This window comes from Cryptomeria japonica, chromosome 5 (genome assembly GCF_030272615.1).
Source record: "Cryptomeria japonica chromosome 5, Sugi_1.0, whole genome shotgun sequence".
In the NCBI taxonomy this organism is placed as follows: domain Eukaryota; kingdom Viridiplantae; phylum Streptophyta; class Pinopsida; order Cupressales; family Cupressaceae; genus Cryptomeria; species Cryptomeria japonica.
In genome coordinates, this window is record NC_081409.1 from 835,843,192 (window position 1) to 835,865,759 (window position 22,568).

General features: G+C 40.8%; 1 protein-coding gene across 10 annotated transcripts in view; it reads left to right on the forward strand.

The window, feature by feature from the left end:
- The window catches only part of LOC131052722 (uncharacterized), a 47,170-nt gene that overhangs the window by 10,847 nt on the left and 13,755 nt on the right, over window positions 1-22,568 (forward strand). The window contains exon 1 of one of the 10 annotated variants that reach the window (XR_009372746.1): window positions 243-4,497. The exons of the other annotated variants lie outside the window; for them this stretch is intronic. The gene's annotated coding sequence lies outside the window, so the exon portion shown is untranslated. Of the gene's footprint in view, window positions 1-242; window positions 4,498-22,568 lie in introns of those variants that run through there. 10 annotated transcript variants of the gene reach the window in all.

Below are 22,568 nucleotides of genomic sequence, written 5' to 3' on the forward strand. Positions count from 1 at the left end.
CGTATTATATATGTATATGGATCGATCATATACTTATATGAATCAACCATATACTTGTATGAATCGACCATATACAAGTATATACATATGTAATTATGATATATAAAAACTTATTTTTAAAATTATGAATATTGTTTTAATGAAAAACCAAAATATATATTTAATTTGTTAAACAAAGATTAATGTTTAAATATATATATATGAAAAGTCATTAACTATATATTAAAAATATAATAAAATTAAAATTAAAAATAAAACAAATTATAATGGAAGTGGCGGGTATTAAGTTAAAGGGAATTAAATGATAAAGAGGGTGGTCGATAGTAATATCGACCACCCCCATTAAATAAAGGGAGGGGTCGGTATTACCACCGACCACCCCTCCTCCCATTTAAATAAAGCTGCACCACGTTGCATGCAAACAAACCATAGTTATAACTAACATAAATGTGCAGCATCATGTGGGTAATGTGCAAAACTTAATAAAGTTTAAGCCATCACCAAAGATCAGATTCTCTAATTAAAGAAATGAAATATTCCAAGTATGAACTAGATGCCATTTCATATCAAAAGGAAGATAAGTCAAAGTCTCTTGCCAATTGAAACTGCCTCAATTATGTTATTAAAACAACAGAAGCTTCTTTCGTCTTTCTTAAGTGATGTAGATGACTATGCACTTAAATATTTATAGAAGCATCAACACCTCACATAATGCGTGAATAACTGTTTGATTGGATTTAACCTTTAACATACAAGATCAATCTGGTGTAACAACATTTCTTTTGCACGTGTGTTTTGAGCCATTTGATAGCCGGAGATAATGGCATTGCTTTAAAGCCACATGGACCACGTCAACCAACCCATGTACGTGGTAGTCATTCAGAATTTTTGGTCTTGGAAAACAATACGTGCAATTTGGAAATTAGTTAACTATGCATGTTTTAAGGAAGTCGTTACTAGTAAAGTCGACTTAGTCTTGGAGTTAAAAGCAACTTGGATAATCTTTAATTGTGGACTTAACCACTTTAGAGGTTTAGTGTCACAAAATAGATAATAAATAACTTGCATGGTGAACACATAGGTGTTTAAATATGATTAGGACTGTTATGATGCAATTAGATCTTGAGTGGTGTCACTTAAAATCAATCCACCTCTAGTAGAGATAGCTCGAAAGTAGGAAAGAGGGTAGACGACTACACTATATATAAACCATTGAGTTGGAAGAGAAGGGGGAGGGAGATGCAACTAAGGATTAGAGAATGGAATGAAGAAGAGAAAAGTAGTGGAGATTTAGATGTGTTTTACAATCAAGTCGTAATCATCTCAGATTTAGAGTCGAATTTCAGAGTAAAGTTTAGAGATAAAAGAGATAGAAAAGAAGGATATGGAGGATGGAGTTAGTAGAAGAATCGACAAATGGAAAGAGACAAAGAATTTGTGAACCATCTTGAAAGAGAGTAGGCAAATGTGAAGAGGGAAGCAAGTTAATCACCTCAAGCCAGTAACAAGAGCATAAGGAGGTAGGATCTGAAAGGAAAGCAAGTGCGAAATTCGCTTCCTTAATGTCAATTCACAGAGGAGAAATTGACTAGTGTAGACAAAGCTTCAACATTTACTGAATATGGTATGAGTAAAAACATGCACAAAAATAGCACAGAGAGATAACACACAGAGTTAACGTGGGAAAACCCTTTCGGGAGAAAAACCTACCACCAGCAAATGATCGACTTTATTAACAGTATGTTAAAACAATACAATTGAGTCTCATCTACAGATTTCCTTCACTCTATTACACAGTCATTCCAGACATACAAACAATCAGATCAAACTCTTCGCAGAACCCACAATAGCTCTTAGGCTTCCATCATATACTATGGATTTCAGTCGGCATCCAAAATACTAACGGCTCGACAGTTCATCAGAGTAACTACACCAACGGCTCAAAGTCTAACCGTCTGCCTGCGTCGGTCTGCATTCATGAAAAAACCATTATCCCACATGCAATAGAGAACCGGGTCGGTTCATATTCATTTATACCAACGGTTTCATGCTTAGTGTCCGAGAGTCAACCTTTTGAATCTCGGTTCGACCTTGCTCCCGCAGTCTCCGCTCCATCGGTTATCGGCACAACATTCAAACGGTAAAACCGATGGCCCGATGAAACCCGATCGCTTAAGGTGACCCCATCGGGTCACCGATATAACTCTCCAAAGGTACTCCAATCTCCGATGGCTAGGAGTGGTCTCCATCGAAACAGGAACACAGTTGCTACTCCGATCGTCGATACCAAGAGCACAGACTCATCGGCTCATCGGACCACAGCCAAAACTGTTATCGCGACCTGCATCGCCAGCCTGACAAGATGATTTCATCGGGTCATCGAAACACAAGGAAAAATATAATACCGATGAGTAGAACACTCCGAAACTGGAAAGAGCGAGCCCATCGGGACATCGACATAACATTCAAAATGTCAACCCGATAGCCGAGATGACTTCATCGGATCATCGGCACACTGCTGCACAAGTCATTCCGATAGCCGATATGCAACCCGAACATCAAAAGGTGACTCCATCGGATCATCGGCATACTGCTGCACAAGTCATTCCGATAGCTGAAGTTACCCCGGGCTTCATCGGATCATCAAGACGACTTCAAAATTATTACTCCGATAGCCAACAGAGAAGAATACATCGGCAAGAGTCATGCCGATAGAGCTCACAAACAAAACCTTCATACTGTTTCATCGGCAAGACTTATTTCGATCAGTATGGACTATTATCAAGTGAATTAGAGGCACATATACCAACATGATCTACCTTAATTCTTTGGTCATTATGCAAGGATAGTGAGTGAGTCATGAAGTTATACAATGTTTATTAGAATAAAGTTTGATTGACACAAGTCATGATTAGAACAAAATTGTGTGAACTCTCTTTTGAATAGTGTTATAGAGAAATGTATTATGAGGTACATTTGCTAAAATATCTATGAACATGCATGAAAGATGCTAAAGAGTGGTAGGATTTTCATTATAGGTTGCTTTAGATATTCTCTAAATGATGATCTAGTTTTAGACTTATGCAATATACTAATGGAAGAGTTAGAGTCGAAAAAGGAATCATTGTTAATTGTTCGAAAATTACGTTCATGTAAATATAGATACAATAGTGAAATATATTCTTAAGTTTGTTGATAAACTTAGTGAAACTCTCATAAATTAGATCACCCAATCCTCTAAGAATAAAGTAAGAGGATAGAGAGAGAAACTTTGAGATTGAACCACGAAGAAGATGAAATAATAGGATAACGACTTATTAAATAATGAAGTTATTTTGATATCACAAGGAAAGACTTACACTTTGGAATTTTGCATGAAAAGTAAAGATGGTTATCGAGTGTCTCATTTGAAAAGCCTTATAGATAGGCGTTTTATGAACTTGTATCATATTAGATTGTCATTATGGCAAATTAGTGAAGTCGGTGTGTTAAGTTTTAAATCATGAAAGGTCACATATTAGTATTAAACTAAATATGATGTTTTGAGAAAAGCGGTAAATGAACCACGACACGTGGAAAGATAGAGAGAGTTTAGACGAGATAAACTTAGAATTCTAAACCATAAGAAATGGAATGCATGTTAATGATTATGCTATTTAAATGTTTTGATAATTGAATAAAAGAATGTGTACTCATTTTATTCAATTTATATGTAAGATACATACATGTGTTACACCTTAATATTTTAATCTTGTCTTTAAATTGCTTGAAAGATAGAAGGGAAAGATTGTTTTCTTTTAGATGTATATTTGATTATCCATAAAAGATTGTTTCCTGTCAGATAGGATTGGTTGTAATAAAAGATTTATTCTATCAATTTCTATTCAAACGAAAGATTGTCTTCTTAGCATAGTATTTTTATCTTGCAAGAAATAGGAAGCTAGAATTGAAAGGCGAAAGATTGTCTTCTGTATAAATTTATTCTAGAACAAAGCTAGATAGGCTTGTGTTTGTGGAAAGTTACCTTCCAGGATGGGTGCCGAATGTGGATTATAGAGAGAATAGTTGCTTTTCCAACTATCTATTTTTGTTGTGCATGGCATTATACTCGTCCGAGTAATCAAATTGAATTAACCATTGAAATAATGGAATTCTTTTATTTTATCCTCTCTACCATATCCTAGATTGATAATGAATGCTTGTTTCTTAAAAGAGTTAGAAAAATGAAAATGCTTGTATCATCTAGGCACGCACCAGATTCCATCTTGCCTTTCGAATTCTTTTGCTAAGCAATTCATGCAGGGTCGAGTATTCTTGATTGACCAAGAATTCCAGGGAAGCGTAAGCTTTAAGGTTGGGCGGAAAAAGCGCCTGAATCTTGTTCTCGTCTTCATGTTGAAGATTGCATTGGCGATAGCTTGGGTTGCAGATCAACGGACGCATCTCACCCTTTACTTTGTATTATTTCCTTATCGAACTTGCGACAACTTGAAATGCGTAAGTATTGTATGATCGAAATACTACTTTTATCAATTTTTTTGAATAAAGAATATTTATCTTTTATAGAAATTTCATGTTTATTACGATCTAAATGGAATGATCAAATGAAGCTATGGATGGAAAAATGGAATGAAATAGATTTATTAACTGATTTATGAGTTTATTTAAGAATAAAGAGTATTTCGGCTATGATTTGAAGTTAGCTCGATTTACGTCTTTACAGTCAGTCCAAGGATTAGTTGAAATTCTACTTCAGGAAGTGTGTCATAGAGTAAAAAAATTTCTTTTTTTTCACAAAAAATTTATGTAATAGTCCTTCATTTTTTAAAACAAAAATAAGGACAACAGCTGGCTCTGACTAGGGAATTCTTTCATTTATCCTTCAAGATAGTGAAAGAAAAGAATCCAGAACTCCAAGTGCCTTCCTCTTATCCATTGGGTCATGGAGTCAAACAACGCAAAAACAAACAAACAAAAGACAAAAATCAAACAAGAAAAAGACATTATTTACAAGAAGTTTCCTTGAACCTTCATTCAAAGTAATGCTTCAAATGCTGACCATTATAAGGCAATGCAAATGGTGTACCATCTTGATAAGCCAAGATAAAACTATCATCTCCAACAATACAGTGAACAGTGAAGGGTCATCGCCAAAGAGAATCAAATTTGCCATGTAAACCTTTCGGTTCCCTTTGCTTATCCCAAAGCAAAACACGATCACCAACTTGGAATCCTCTTTGCTTTGTTTTTTTATCAAAAAGAACTTTGACTTGTTGCTGATGCTGAGCAATCCGATCCACCACTTGTGTTCTTTGCTATTCCAGCTGAGAAAGATACATAATCCTCTTGTCTAAAGCATTCTCAAAAGTTTGATCTTCAATTGCCTTAGCCAACTTGAGAGCAGGAAGTTCCAAAGTGATGGGTATTTCTGCATTGATCCCATAAAGAAGCTGAAATGGCGACACATCAATAGCTCGTTTGGGCGTAATTTTGTCTGCCCATAAAGCATCAAAAAGAGCTTTATGCGAAGACCTTTGATTTTCTTCCACAAGCTTGTGAATAATAGTAATCAAATTTTTGTTACTTGATTTCGTATGACCGTTACCTTGGGGATAATAATTGGATGAGTGAGTTAACAAAATACTATATTCAAAGCAAAATTGTGAAATTTCAGAGGAAGAGAAGGTGGTTGCATTATCAGTCACGATTTTGAATGGAACACCAAATCTAGAAATAATATTCTCCTTGAAGAATCTTCACACTATCTCAGAAGTAGCGTTCTTTACTGGTATTGCTTCCACTCACTTGGTGAAATAATCTGTAGCAGTAAGGACATACAAATGACCTGCACTTGAAGAAGGATTGATCACACCAATGAAATCAATGCCCCATTGTCGGAAAGGTTCTTCAACAATAATTGGCTTCAATGGTAATGCTGCAAGCTTTTGTTTACCCACAAATTGCTGACAATATATACATTTAAGCACCCATATAAAAGCATCTTGAAAGAGTGTAGACCAATAATACTTGGCTCTCAAAATTTTGTGAGCAGTCACTGGTGCAGAAAAACGACCACCACAAGCCTTGTCACGGAAAGATTCCAACCATTTGGTTTTTTGTGCTTTGTCAACACAATGGAGGAAAGTACCATCAATTGCTCTTTTGTACAAACCAATATCCCATAATACAAAGTTCGCAGTTTTCAACTTAATACTTCTTTTTTCCTTGAATAAAAAATGTTGTGGACATTCACCATAAGTCAAGAAAAATGCTATATTAGAGTACCATTCATCAGTAGTACTGACAAACAACACCTTGGGAAGATCTTCAAAATTATCCAATTCCCGCTCCTCTGGAATACCTTCTGCCATCAGTTGACAGAGTCCTCTTCCTCGAACAAGCTTTGTAGGCTTAATCTCCAAATCATACTCTTAGATTTTAGCAATCCAATTCCCTCTTTTTGTGCCAAACTCATGTTGTGTTAAGATAGACTTGACTGATGTATCATGAACTAACACAACAGTATGAGAATTCAAGATGTAAAAACGGAAGTTTTTGACTGCTTTAACAACCGCATAGGCATTCTTCTCATAGAGGAATACTTGAGTTCATGGGACTTTAAAGGGCAACTCATGAAATCAACAGGAGATTCAATCTCTTCTTAGTTCTTCTGCATCAAGATAGCCGAAGTAGTATGCTCGGAAGCATAACTATACATGATGAACTCCTTGGTGTAGTTGGGACATACCAACACGGGTGCATGAGCAATTGCATCTTTGATATCATTGAATGCAGCTTTGCCTTCTGAATTCCAATGGAAAGCAGTCTTTCCTTTCATCATATCCACAATATGACGAGTCTTTTTTGCAAAGCCAGGAATGAATCTCCGCAAAAAATTTACCTTACCCAAAAAAGAATGAACATCAATCTTATTGGATGACAGAGGAAGAGTTTGAATAGATTTTACCCTTTCAGGATCAACTTTTATCCCTTCCTTGGAAATAATATGACCAAGGAGTTTTCCCTCTGTCACCCCAAAAATTGACTTCTTGGGATTAAGAGAGATGTCGTGCTTGCGACATCTTTCAAGTACATCTTTTAAGTGAAAAAGATGATTCTCACGGTCTTTAGAAAAAATAGTGAAATCATCAAGATATACTACAATATATCTTCCCACAGTACCATGGAAAGCCAAGTCCATAGCTCGTTGGAAAGTAGCTCCTACATTGATCAACCCAAAAGGCAATCTGCGGTAGGCAAATGTACCCCATGGAGTAGTGAATGTAGTCTTATGTTGATCAGATTCACTAACCTCAATCTGATTGTATCCCGAAAATCCATCTAACATAGATAGCATTTCAAAACCTGTCATTGTTTGTAAAACTTGAACCATGATTGGCAATGGATAATTGTCCTTGAGTGACAGTTGATTAAGATTTCTGAAATCAACACAGATACGTATTTCTCCATTCTTCTTACGCACCAACACTATATTTGCCAACCATGTTGAATGATGAATGGGAAAGATAATCTGGGCATCAAGCATCTTTTGAATTTAAGAAAGAATGGTACTTGAAATTTTTGGATTATACTGATGCTACTTTTGTCTAAAGGGAACTACACCAAGCTTTAGGGGAATGTCATGCTACACTTCCTTGGGTTGAAAGGATTTTAGATCATCGTATGAATATGCCAAGACATCACAATATCGGCGCAAAAACTGAATAAACTGATCTCTTTCATCTAAAGTGCAGTTATTGCCAATATTAACAAATTTGAGATCTTCATCGGAGCCAATTATATTTCTCATATCCCATAAGAGAATCAACACTTTCTTGTTGCCGCCTCTTGATATAACGATCATGTTGATCGAAAAGTTTTTCAAGAGAAACCAACCCCTTGGGAATCTTATTTCCTTTCAGCTGAAGAATATTTTCATCCGACTCGAATGATGTTTCAGACATTGAATTTGATGATGAAGAAGTAGGAGAATGACTTCCTTTGAAATATAGGTTGTTAAAACCATCTCTTGCTTGTAGGAAATTATTAATCTGTTTATCATCATTGAAGATCTGCCAATGATCCCAATTGTCAAGCACACTAGGTCTGTAGATCAACTCAATAATATATTTATCTTGACCAAAGTCAAGATGGGGAATTAACAAAGTAGCTGAAATAGCAAGGGAATCAGCCCTATCATTGTACTCACGAGGCACAACTAAGATGCTACCAGCATCGAAATCTTCAATATTTTCCCATACCAAATTCGGTAATGCCTGAGTCTGTCATTTCTAGTCTGATATATACTCCTTACTTGACAAACTACTAATTCTACATCACCCTGGGCGTGAAGATTTTTGATTCCTCTTTTCAATGCAATGCTCATTCCTAACAAAAGTGACTCATATTCGGCCATATTGTTACTATGAGCGAATTGCAATTTGAAGGAATAAGGGAAGATCTCTCCCTTAGGAGATATGAGAACTATGTCGGCTCCGGATCCATTTGTAGCGCAACTACCATCAAACCCAAGAGTCCACACATCATTCGAACTGTCATTTTCATCGGAATGATTAGTGCTGCCTTCATCCAAAACGGATGCATTATCAAAAGAAAAATTGTCATCTTCTTCCATAGGAGAAGATGAACTCTCCTCTTGTGTAGGAGAAGAGTGAAACTCTTCTTGTTGAGAAGGTAATGGAATACTTTCATCAACAACAAGAGATGAGACTTCTTCAACCATAACATATGAACTAGAAGACCTACTTTCCGATGCTTGGTCTTGATCAGTATCAACAAATTTTTCATTTGCTGAAAGTATTGAAATGTCGGAGCTGCTAGAAGGATAATCTTCTACAAATTCTGAGATTCCATCTATATGGAGATAATAATTCTCGAAACCCGAAGATTAAAAAAGAATCTGAGCATGGGGATCATTAGACTTGACAATCATGTACTTGGTTTCTCTTTCAGGAATTAACTTATGCACAATTCCTTTGATAGGTATTCTTGCTTCCGTCATATCCATGTTGAGTTCACCTCCAACATCCTTGCAAAAATTACTACCAAGTAACATTCCATATGACGCAGGAACGTCAGCTACCAAAATAGTCATCTTTATTTTATTATCTAGAAAAGCTGCAAATGCAAATTGAGCATCTTTGATTTGCCCAATAAGAGGCACTTGTTTGTTTTCCATGGAATAACAATGACCAAAAGTTTTGGTCAAGGTCAGTCCCAAAGCTTGAGCAACTTTTGTGAGCATGACGTTATCGGAAGCACCAAAATCCAAGGCACAATTGCTCAATTGAAAACCATTGATCAATAGGGAAATGTAAAAAGGTTCTATCTTTCCTTGGGTAGTAGATGGAATGGTCACCAAATGATTGGGCAAATTCTTGGGTTCGTGTGGGGCAGTATTTTCAAGTATAGGATGAGTTTCCTTACTTTTAACACAGTCAGCTAACCTATCAAATTGATCAGGATTAGCTTGTAAGTATTCGACTTCGGACATTTGAATCTTGGTCTTCCTAGCATGATCAATAATATCGAAAACTTGAAACGAACCAGCTAGAGAGGGATTAACATTGTCCAATTGTGGTCTAGAGTTAGGCATACTGGGCTTGGAATCAATAGAAGAAGGAAAAGGGGGATTTTTGTTACTTGAATTTTTGTTGCATCCTTTGGAATGTAGGGCAGCAGTGTTCTCCTTTTAGCAATAGTAATAGGTGATTTAAATCACTTGCAACTTTTGTAGCTTCATCTTGTTGAGCCAACCGAGTCTGGGATCTTGTCATCACAGTAAATGCTTGACTATGAGTCCTTTCAACAGCATTAGAATCATCATAGTGCATATAGCGTATAGTAGAGTCGCCAACTACATCTTGTTGTTGTTGTTGAGGAAGAGCAACATCATCAGACTGATAATCAAAATAAGAAGATTCATTTTGATCCATCTCATAATAGCCAATTACTGCCTTTGAAGGAGGTGGTTCAAGCGCAAGCCTCTCAGGAGGAGGTGGTAACTTGGGTTGATTCTTAGCAGCATAACTGGTAACAGCATTAGGATACGTCCGTCTTGGGATATCCTTGTATGGTGTAGGATAGGAATTATGAGATACTTGCTTCTTTCAAGCAAGAAGTTCATTTGCTACTTTCTGTACCATTGGATCGATAGAACCTGAAGATGAACTCTCCATATGAGAACCTCCTTTAGAACGATTAGAATCCTTTTTTATTTTATCAGCTAGGATCAAATCATCTTCAATTTCAGTAGCCATTGATTGAGCAACAACCAATTCAGTAGGGGAGGCTCGCCTCAAGAAGAAATTGACCTCGAGCAATTGAGTATTAATGAAAAAACACTTGAGATTCTCAAGAGTAGGTTTAGAATTGATAGGAATTCTATTTGCTAATTTATTGAACTTAGCAATGAATTCACACATGCCTTCATGTGTATCCTTCTTCATTTGGGTTAATTGGGCCAACAAGGCGTGTTCATCTTCCGCGGGCTTGAAAGGTTCTTCAAACCTGTCTCTCAACGAGTTCCAAGAAATGATTGAACCAGCAACAAGATTGAAAAACCAATCAGCTGCAATACTTTGAAGAGTTTCTATGAACAAATGAACAACAACATCTTGATGTTCTACTCCAAGAACACCACATGCCATATAGAAAGATTTGACATGTTCATCGGGATATTGTTTTCCATCTCCATAGAACTTGGGAAGATTTTTACAGGAACCTTGTGGAAGTGGATGAAGAGGTGGAGTTAAGGCCAAAGGACCAAAAGCTACTCCCACGGACCGGGAGGAGGTGGAGGTGGATTAGCCATACTAGATGATGAAGATATCAGCGGTTTGAAAAAGAAGGGGGAATTTTCACTTGGGATAGACTTCTTTTTCCTTGAAAGAGGGAAACTTGTGGTTCGTGAAAGGGAGGATGTACTAGTAAGCAAATGGAATCTAGCTCGTTCCGCAGGAGATATCTCTTCAATATGTTCACCTCTCCTTCGACGAACGTAAACATGCAAACCTTCTAGCTTAGAGAAATCAAAATATTTCTAAGCTCTTATCAACAGGAAACCCCAAGAAAAGTTATTTCTTCTTTAAAATCAGCAAGACACCAGTCTTCAAACGAAAGCATGAGTGAGGCTTCCGAATGCGTCTATGTCCCTAACAGAGTTGCCAAAAAACTGTACTTCGATTCGGGTTTTAAAAATCCGATTGCATATATGCCCTTACCAACTTGTATACTTGTGAAAATTTCCCCAAGATCTGAAATTGGTCAAAGTCAAGATTCCCCCATTTCCATTTATTTCCCCTCTTTCTCTCTCAAAATCGTGAAGTTCAAGAGTTGAAGTTTTTCCCATTTGAAGAAGGAAAAATATTATTTGCAGCTGAATATGATGTTGCCTTAATGCTTTTAAATCTTCATCACAGTATTCCAGGTTGTCCATCAATGTCAGATTTGTCATCATCTCCAATTCCAAAAAAGATTGAAGTACAAATATGACAAGTACCAAAATGAAGTTGCACCTTCCCAAGTTTCCTCTCCTTTGGATCGTATCAGAGATATAAAGATAGGGCGTGTACACATGTTAGAATTTGTCAAAAGGGTTGAGGATCCACAAGATAGCAATATGCAGCGGCTGTTGGACAGCCATATCCATCATGCATCTTCTTTCCCAGTGGCTACCCTAGAACTTGAATTTGTTCTCGCTTGCGCCCATCACTTTGACAAGGAAGCAAAAATCATTAAAAATGATGATGGCGAAGCAATAATCTGCTTTGATGCAGACACAATTGAGAAGGTCTTCAAAATACCTCCCGCACTTGTTTACATGGAAATCTCCAAAGAGAGTGCAGCTGAGTATTATGTGAAAAGGGAAAAAGATTGTAAATGACATATCAACAGGTGGATCCAAGAGCCACGAGCCGCCTTCTCAAGGTGGGCTAAGTTGTACCAATGTGACTTCAAATGGGAAATAGGAGACATCATAACCCTCCTCAGCAAGATAATGGGCCTTGAATATTCTAATGTTTTTGAGTCCTAGATATACCAGTTTATCATGTTCATAAGGTAGTCCCATCATATATCATGTGGAGAAGTCATCAACGATGTCTTGTGTGAACAACTTGCAGCAGTTCCTTCCACCATGACTTTCTATATGAATTCATACTTGGTGTACTTGGCAGCATCACTTAGACATTTTCCAGGTCTTTCGATCAAGGGTAATCGCTCACTTATACCAGTTTGGGAATACTATGATTAGTTGCCTTTGAGACCCAGCAGATTGCATTTCAGAAGAGTCCAAGATGCATTCTTCGGTTACTTCATGTGTCGGTTTGACAAAACTCTGAAGAATAAAAGGGTATCAGATGAGGCATGGGAAAGGGTGAGTAAGTATGGATGCTTGTTTCTACAGTTCCCGACCTTCACCTATATGAGAATCGGATGCTATAGTGGGCAGTCATACATGCTTCCTAGATACCCAACTGATAAGATCATTTTTATGGAGTTGGGAAGATAAATCATAGTTGTCCATACTCATAAGTCTGCCAGACATAAGGTTGGAATGGGGATCTCTACAACAAACTCATTAAAAATTGGCCGGTATTCTCGTTACATTCGTTAAAGCCAAGGCCATGGAGACTGAAATGTAGGAAATTAAGCTCAAAAGGTTTAAGTCTGTTTACCTCACTGAGTAAACAGGAAGAATACAGAAACTGAACAGCAATGTACAATGCAAATATAAAAGAAGTACCAGAATAAACTTTCCATTAATGTCAAAGGATGTTCATATTATATCCGTCGTCAACAATACATGTCCCAACACCCGGAGGTGATACAATATATGACTGCCGAAGGGGTGCGACCCAACTGTCGCAACTCCAACTACCTACCCGTCGGCTAACTAACTATTGATAATTAACATTACTAACTATACACTTTTTCCCGATAACATCATCCCCCCCAAAAAAAGAAGTCATCTCCGACGACTGACAACAAAATGGAGACAATGTAATATAAATATACAACCAAGTGAAAGTCAAGGAGGGGGCTGAGGAAGCGTCCCTGAAGGCGAAGGGTGAGATGCGGGTGTCTGGGCCGCCAGGCGGGCGCGGAGCTCATATACCTGCTGGGTGCGCGCTGCCACATCCCGCTTTGCTACCAACACCTTCTCTAAGGCAGTCTTCACCATAAGCGCAGCCTCCAGTAGCTCCCTCTCCTTGGTATCGGCGGACTCCGTCATGCGAACCAACTGAGCCTGAACAACATCTAACTCCTGCTGGACGAGACTCCGCGCACTCTGTTCCTCTGAAAGACGGGCGTCCACCGCAACCTTCTCTGCGCGGGCTGCCTCAAGCTGTGCAACCAACTCTGATCTCTCGGCTGCCCACGAGGCTTGTTGCCTGGCCATGTCCTGCTCTAACTCCACTCGAGCAGCCTCGCGAACCGCGGACTCATGCTGTGTCTAGCGTAAGGCATAGTAGGCCTCCCTGTAAACCTGCTCAATCTCCCGGACGAGAGTCGTCACTCTACTCTCCACGACGGGCTGAGGCACACGCCAAGCCTCCAACATCGCATCCGTCTGGGTAACTGGCCACCCTCGTGCCTCAAAACATGAGGTGAAAGCTGCTGGACAGCCGTCTCGCATAAACTGGAGGACCTGCTCTAATTCCTCCACAACCTGCTGTAGAGCCCGTGTCTGAGCTGCGGCCACCACTCGCCGACCCCTCGTCACCATATCTGCCAGATAAACCTCAATATCCTCTCCATCTAGCCCCGATGTAGGTACAGGAAGCCCACGTGGTAACTCAAAAGTCTCCTCAACCACACCAACTGCATCCTGCTGGCCCAATGGTGTCTCCCCCGCCCCCTCAAGTGTAGCAGTCGCCTGCTCTGGGCCGGTAGGAACACCCTCTCCAAGGACCTGTCCCTCTGCTGGTGCCTGCGTCTCCGCCGAGGAATCCTCCAGATCCACCACCTCAGTGGGAGGCTCTCGCCGAGGTGAGAGTACAGCTGCTCCTACGGGTGGCGTCACTGTCATCTGGAATCTCTGGGTCAGCCAACTCCCCATAGCCGCCACCGATGGAACTGCACTCAACACCTCCGACCCTCTCTCCCCCTCGGAAACATGTCCCGCGATGGGCTCCTCCAACAAGAAGGCAGCAACCGTCACCACTGCATCGGATCCCACGACGTCCAGTCGTACCTGAGGCTCCGTCTCAACCATCTCCTCTGCCACGCCTCCCTGCGGTGGACCACACAACTCTGCCGTGCTGTCAGTACATGCCTCTGCGGGAGTCGGTCCTGCGGCTGGTATGGCGGAAGGTGCTGCGGCCGGCTGCATGGGCCTGAGCGTAACGGGCGTGCGGCTCTGTCCAAATGCCGGAATCGAAGTACTGCCCGCGGACGACCCTACAAGTGTGCCAAGTGGGAGTGTGGGTGGTGCAAACAACACTTGCTCTCCGGCGGGCTCCATCCTCCCCTCGTCTGTGGCCCGACTACTACTATCGTCCTCATCCTCCGAATCCTCGGAATCCTCTGCACTGCTAGAAGTTTCTCGCCCACTATCTGGTTCTGCTGCGGTGGTCTCTAATACCCGTTTCCGCTTCGCGGAAGAGTGTCCAATATCCAGATGTCGCCAATGCATGATAGGAGGCTCACCCTCCGCCAAGGGTCCCTGTGGCCGTACCTCCAACTCAGCCTCTGGCACTGCTTCCCGCATAGCCTCCAAGAATAGTCCAATGGCATAGTGGGGCATTGTTGTGATGTTTTCACACATCGCCCCATTGCAAATGGGGACCCATGTTTTTTTTGCTCGTTTTGTTCGTTTTCGCTTTGCTTTTTTAGGGTTTTGTTAGTTTGTTAGTTGTCTGGATTTAGGGTCAAGCCTTAGGGTTTTAATTACCGTCTTTTCAGGCCAGAATCCAGTCAGTTTTGAGAGCTTTTTGAGCTTCCTTTCGTAGGATGCAAATTTTGAATGAAATGAATTCGCCAGAATGGTCTATTTTCAATTGGAATGTTGATGCAGAGCTTAAATTTGTCTAAGTGTTGAAGATGAAATGTGATTTTTTGTCCAATTGAATATTTTTGACCAAATTTTGACTTTTTTGAATTTTGATCCTAGGCATTTCAAATGATTTGTTTTCGCCTTGTGAAGTGATAAAATGTGTAAAATCATGATATTTTGGCCTGTAGGAGCAAAATCGCTCCTGTCCCTCAGTGAAGGACGGGAGCTCGTTTTCAAATATTTTACTATTCCTGCAGGGTCAAGATGAATTACGAATTGGAAGAGATGGAGAAAGGCGAGATCTTTCCGTTGAATATAAATTGAAGATTTTCATGAGCACAGAAATGCCTCCAGGGGAAAAATCGCTCCTGTCCCTCAGTGAAGGACCGGAGCTACAAATCCAATTTTGCTTTGTCCTTGCAAGATTTTAACGTCTTGACGATGTGAAAAGGTCCAAAGAGGTGCATTTTATCAAATGAATATAATTTGAAGCGCTGTCGGGGAGATCAACAGGGTGGCAAGTCCGGCTTGAGTGAGGTCCTGATCCTGAAATTTGGCTAAGTCTGGAATGTCCTGACCCTGAAATTTGACTAAGTCTGGAAACTGAAAAAACCTCCAAAAACTAGATTTTGCAATATAACTCCTGGAGGTCTGAAACCACTCTCAAACATCCTGAAAGTATATATGGAATATAACTTAAAGTATAAGAAAGAAGAAACATAGAAGGAAATGTCACTTATATGGAATATAACTTAAAGTATAAGAAAGAAGAAACATAGAAGGAAATGTCACTTATACTTAAATGTTATATTCCATTAAAATTGTCCTGATCGAGAGTGCGAAAAGTCAAATTTCGCTCGTGTCCTTCTCCAAGGGTCCAGAGCGAAAGGCGCTCCTGTCCCTCTCCAAGGGACCAAGGCGAATCGCTCGTGTCCCTCACCAAGGGTCCAGAGCGAAAATGCTTAGTTGAGCCATTCCTGACCTTGTTTGGACGAATCGAGACATCGAAAGCATGGTGAAGGACGAAATGAGCATGATAGAACATCCAGACTTGATCAAAAACAATGAAATGATGAAGTTTTGCCTAGAGGGTCAATTTCGCTCCTGTCCCTCACTGAAGGACCAGAGCGAAGTTCTTCATAAGGTACGTCTTGAACAAAGACCAAGCAAATTTTATGTTCGAAGGCAAGAAAGGAGGTCAATCGAACCCGTTGAAGACAAATTGAAGATTATCAAACGTCAACAAAGGACCAAAATGCTTAAGTTCGCTCCTGTCCCTCAGGAAGGGACCAGAGCGATTTTTGTTGTAGATGATTTTCTCACCAAATTTCAACCGATCTCAAGGCATGATTGAATGAAAGGAGGCATTGCGAATCCGTTGAATATAATTTTCGAAGGTGATGAAGTGAAATGAGGCCCACAAGAGCAAGATCGCTCCTGTCCCTCTCCAAGGGACCAGGGCGATACAATAAGTATGTTGCCTTTTCTTCAAGTTCAAAACCACTCCAAGGCGAAGAACAAGGTGGCAAGGACGTCTCAAGGCATTTCCATCAAGCAACAAGTTACAAAGGTCGTCACATTGAAAGATTTGCACTAAGACTCCCAGTTCGCTCCTGTCCCTCAGGGAGGGACCAGAGTGAAATTTGCATAAAGGCATAAAATTTGAAAGTTTATCAAGCATCAAGTGATCACGAAGGATCAAGGAACTTTATTTTGCACGATGATAGCGATGACAAGTTGAACGAGGCAATGACAAGCTCAAAATCATGAAGTTCGCTCCTGTCCCTCAGGAAGGGACCAGGGCGATGTTGGATATATTGGCCATTTTATGCAAGATTTACGTAAGATCAAGGGTTCGCAACGTCTTAGAGGGTCCATGGTATGATAAAAAGATGATACACAAAGGCTTCAAACGTCAAACGATCACCAATTTGTACCAAGAGGCTATATCGCTCCTGTCCTTTGGACAAGGACCAAGGCGATTTTTACTAAAACACTCATGTTCCGACAAAATCAAGACAATGCAAGGGTGGGCAAGATCGAGGACGTCCTTTGGAAGGCAATGAACGAAGAACGAAGAACAAAAGTTTGCCAATTTGAGCTAGGACACAAGGATCGCTCCTGTCCCTCTCCAAGGGACCAGGGCGATGATCTTCTAAACATCAAAGCGCCTTGTAAAATTCAAGTGAAATGAGAAAGGAATGAAGGAATAACGTTGTTTGTCCCCACAATGAAGATTGAAGTTCAAAGATGCAAGATCAAGGAGAAACAATGGAGATCGCTCCTGTCCCTCTCCAGGGGACCAGGGCGATATCATATCTAAAGGATATTCATTTGCAAGAACAAGTCAATTAAGCTCAAAGGACCTAGCGAAAATGGCAATTCCAACGTGGAAATAAGGACCTTGGACGTAAAAATTGCAAGAATCATGACCAAATTGATGGATCGCTCCTGTCCCTCAGTCAGGGACCAGGGCGATGAGGTACGTATCTTCTCACTTTTTCATTTTGGCGCTTAAAACACATTTTTTTAATTTATTTAAATGCCAACAAAATCGATATTTTATTAAAAATAGCATTTAAATATTGCGCTTAATGTTAATTAATTATTTTGCCTTGTAAAAATCGAATTTGTCAATTTAAATGATAAAGGCATTTAATTAATTATTAATTAATCATTAAAAATCAAAAGGAGCGCTTGGTATTTATTTGTTTTTGAAGGTCGGCCTTTTAAGTTTATTTTAAATTTGCCTTATTAATTATCAAGTCGGCCAAAGGGGGTGAATGGAGATGTGAGCGCTATATAAGGGGAGTGAAATTATCATTTTCACATCACCATTTTATCATTCAAATGCGATCAAAGGGAGAAGTGCGAGTGTGTTTGAAGGAGCGAATTTTATTTCAAAGCAAGGTGGTGCGAACTTGAAGTGTCCATTTGAGCGAAGTTGCCTAGGACGTCAAAGACATATCAAAGATGGCGAAATTGATATTTTGAAGAAGGAGATCACGTTGAAGCCATCTAATTTTGATTTTGACTAGGCAAATTCCTTGTTTTGCATTCTAGAGTTAGCTCTCAAGTGAGGCATCAAATGGAGATCTCATCAAGGAAAATCAAGCCGAATCAAGGACGATCTTCGCCAGGACGGTCTTCGCCAGGACATGGGCAACCTCTTTCAATCCAACGTTCCAAGGCGAGGTACATCATCTTCCTACACATCAAGGATGCAGGGAGTTAGGACAAGAGTTAATTAAAGATAGCCTCTCAACAACATCAAGATGAATATCTACCAAGTTACAAGTGTTAGATGAGGTGGCGTCCTAGTCATCATTTCTCCAGTCAGTGTGTTCCACCTCAGCATGACCAGATTCAATGTACTTAACTCATGGAAGGTGCCACAAACTCCGATGTACCTACCTCGGCTATCCATTGGTCGATTTTTCTAGAAGGGACATGTGTCCAAGCAATACAATTTTGTCATTGGTCAAGCATTAAATGTTATGTAATGGTTGTAACAAACCCTAATTAGGGTTTTCATTGTAAAATCTTGGCCATTGATCTTGAATTGATCTAAGCCATCAAATTGTATTGTGGGCACTATATATAAGCCCAAACATTTCATTTGTAAAAAATAATTAGCAATTATTAGAGAGAATTGTAAATAGTTGAAGGCATTTAGTAGGTAGAGAGTATTTAGAAATTGATAGAATAGCAATTAGAGTAGAATAGGAGGACAAGGCAAGAAATTGTTGCCATTGATTGTAAACAAACTCCATTTTCATTGAAGTAATGGTGAAATATGTCGTTTTCTGGCAATTTGCATGGTTTCTTGTTGAAGTCTTCAATCTTAGATGGTAGATGATTAGATGAATGGAGGAAATGCGATTGATTAATGGTGGAATTCGTACATCCATACTACTAGCAGTTTGTTGATTGCAGACTTGCCTTGTGTAGTCAACTGGAATCGTTCAGCTTAAGCTCAATTTCAATTTGTTGCCTCTTCATTGATATGCATCAACTTGGATGGTATCTATGCCTGCGGTGATGATTTGAACATCATAAAGCTTCCCTAGAAGATCGCACTAGTCTTGTGTAGATGTTCCATTGATGTCAAAACAAGACCTAGTTAGAGTTTCACCAAAAATCAAGTCATTGCTCCTACATTCTTAGTATTAGGATTAGATCCTCTCTTCGCCCTTATCCTTTTTTCATTTTTTCAAATCTAAGTCAGTAAGAGCCTGTGTCCAGCAAAGCAGATCGGAAGTTCAATCATCACATGTAAGTCCCCTTGTGATCCCAGCAAATCACATCATACCACTGGAGCTTGTCCACACGTAGAGACCCTACATCAAAGAACCTTGGAGTCTACCTAACTGATCCTTTACGCGAATCTTCAGCAGTTAGAGACTATTTTCTCAAGAGAGGATAAGATGCCTGTCGGTATTTTATTCTGTGTATGATTGTGTATCAAATACACGTCAACAGGCATGTAAAAGGTGCGTTGCTCCATCATCAAGAATGCGCAGATCCGCTCTGATAACAAGGTAGCCCAATCATAGACGACTCCGTTCATCAACCCGTTCATCAATACTATCTGTGGTAGAGCGATGTCTGATGCCCTACCCGACCCTGTCAACCTGCTTTTGATGACGTCCATAATGCATCGCCAATGATCCTCTGCGACAAAGGACCTACGCATCCCATCGTCCGTGAGTGGCTATCAAAGGTATCAAACATATATCGCAATGCTCCCTCGTACTCGCGAATGGCGAACACAGGCATCCGGATAGCCCATTCTACCCCTGCTCTGCGAAGACTTGTCTTCACTAAATTATCATCCGACGTGTCTTGCCACCATTTCCGACATTCCACCCCATTCAATCCCTCAAAGGTGATATTCTGTGAAGTGGAGGTGTTCTTCCCTCGTGCAGTGGGCTGCTGTGGTGTCTTTTTCTTCTGCCTGGCTTCCATTGTGCCACCTGCCATTCGAACACCTGAAGGGAGAATACGTGCATCCGGCTTCCTATGGCTGCTATCCTGCAATTGTTTTTTCCAGTTTCTTTTTCCCGCGGACTCCATTAGCTTCGTGTAACTGATTCTTGATTCTAGCTGTCGTTAAAAAAAAAAAAAAACGGCTAACTGCCTCCAGGTAGTGAAGACTGTGCGGAGGTGGTGTACCGCCGTGCGGTGCGTTTTTTTTTCCAACTTCTTCCTTCTACCGCACGGTAGGACCTCCACGGCTTATAGTGATTTAAGAGCCTTCAAAGATGTAATTTAAAAATTCAATGAATAATGGCCAGCTATTATCATTTTTGAGGTAACAGCTATTAAATTTCTGCGAGTGACAGCTTGTTGGTTGATTTCTGAAACCTCCGCTGCAAGGACGCAAAAGAAACGGTGAAGAAAAAAAACGCTCCTTCTCCTCTACAATTTTCTCTCTCCACTGCAACTCCCAACTTCTTTCCTTCTTTCTCTCCACGCTATTCGATGCCCTCCTTCCTTCGCCCGCGGCATCTCCTTCGTGCGGCGTCGTTTCCTTTCCCTTCGGTAGGCGTGGTAATGACCTTTCTTATGCTGCTTTCCCTTCGGTAGGCGTTTGTTATGACCTTCGGTGGCTTCGTGCGGTGCCTTTGTCTCGTGCGGCCTTTGTCTTCGTGCGGTGCCTGCGGTGTCTTTGTTTTATTTCCTTTGCGCTGTGTATTGTTCTATCTGCTTTGTGCGGCTTTATACCCCGCGGCTGCCACCGCACGTCCACCGTCGGTGGTGCCACCGCACGGTGGTGTCCACCTACGGTGGTGCCACCGCACGGTGGTGTCCACCGTCGGTGGTGCCACTACGTGGCCACCGTGCGGTGGTCCCTTTTCCTTTGTTTTTTTTTTTTTTTTTTTTCAAATTTTTTTCCATTTTTCTTTTTTTTTTTTTTTTTTCCCAATTTTTTTCAAATTTTCATATATATATATTTTTTTCGAATCTTCTAAAATTTTTTTCAATCAATTTTTTTTTCATTTTCATTTACTATCTGACTGTGACTGTGCGCCTCCTGTCGGGCTGCTCCTGCGCGCTTCCAACCTCTGGTGATACACTTTCAGTTTCGACCCATTGACGCCCTCTGGGATTTCCTGTCCGTCGAGGGTCGAGAGCTTGACGGATCCATTGGCTGCGACCTCTCGGATCCTGTACGGGCCTAGCCACTTCACTCTGAACTTGCCGGGCTTAATCTCGTTCCGTCCGTTATACTTTAGGACTAATTGGCCCGGCGTGAACCTCGCCCGCCGAATGTGTTGGTCATGCCAGTATTTCCTGCGTTGCTGGGCCACGTCTGTCACCCATTGTGCCATTGTCCGTCTTTCATCCAATTTATTTAAGGCGTATAGTCTCTCTCGAAGGCTTTCCATGTCGCCTAGCTTGTTGTCAATAGCGATTCTGAGACTTGGCACCATGAATTCGATCGGTACCACAGCCTCCTGGCCGTACATCAATTGGAAAGGTGTCTGCCCGGTGGTTACTTTGTAAGTTGTGCGGTACGCCCAAAGTACCGAAGGCAGACGCTCTTCCCAGTCTTCTTTTTCCACCCCACAGGACTTATAAATTACCGACACGATGATTTTGTTGGTTGCCTCAGCCTGACCGTTTGCCCTGGGATAGTACGGACTTGATAGAGAATGAAAAATTTTGAACTCGGTTGTCAGTAGTCGAACAATATGATTTACAAAGTGCCCCCCTCTATCACTTGTCAGTTGAATAGGTATTCCGTACCGGGTGATAATCTGTTCATAAATGAATTTCGCCGTACTGACAGCGGAGTTGTCTGCCAAAGCCCTCGCTTCGACCCATTTGGTCAAATATTCTGTCGCCACGACAATGTATCTACATCGTCGGGCGCGACTTGGTTTCAACGGACCAACGAAGTCTAACCCCCATCTTTCGAACAACTCTTGAGCATGCGCCGGGTTAAGTGGCATGAAATCCCTCTTTAATGGTCGCCCAGCACGCTGACATGTATCACAACTTGTCACCCATTCTCTGGCGTCATTATGCAGTGTCGGCCACCACAAGCCTGCTAGTAGGACCTTCCTTGCTATCGTATCCGGTCCCATGTGTCCTCCAGCGGCCCCTTCATGGGCTTCTCTCAATACTCCTGGGATTTCCTCTTCCAAGACGCATCGTCGTAGGATCTGGTCAGGTCCCATTTTGTAGAGAAGACCATTTATAAGTTGGAATGTTCGGCTTCTTAATACAAGTTTCCGTCTTTCACCTGGTGGCATTTCCTTCGGAAATTTTGATGTTGACAGATATTCACCCACACTCGTGTACCAATGAGGAAGGATGGCAATGCGGAAAAGATGGGTGTCCGGAAAATCCTCGCTAATGCCTTCGGCCGGCTCTCCCAACTTGATCCGTGATAGCTGGTCGGCTATGACGTGGCTCCTGCCAGGTCTGACAATGATGTTGAATGTAAATTCTTGCAACAGCAACAGCCATCGACTAATCCGTCCCTGGATGATTGGCTTGTTCACCAAATACATCAACGCCTGGTGATCCACATAAAATG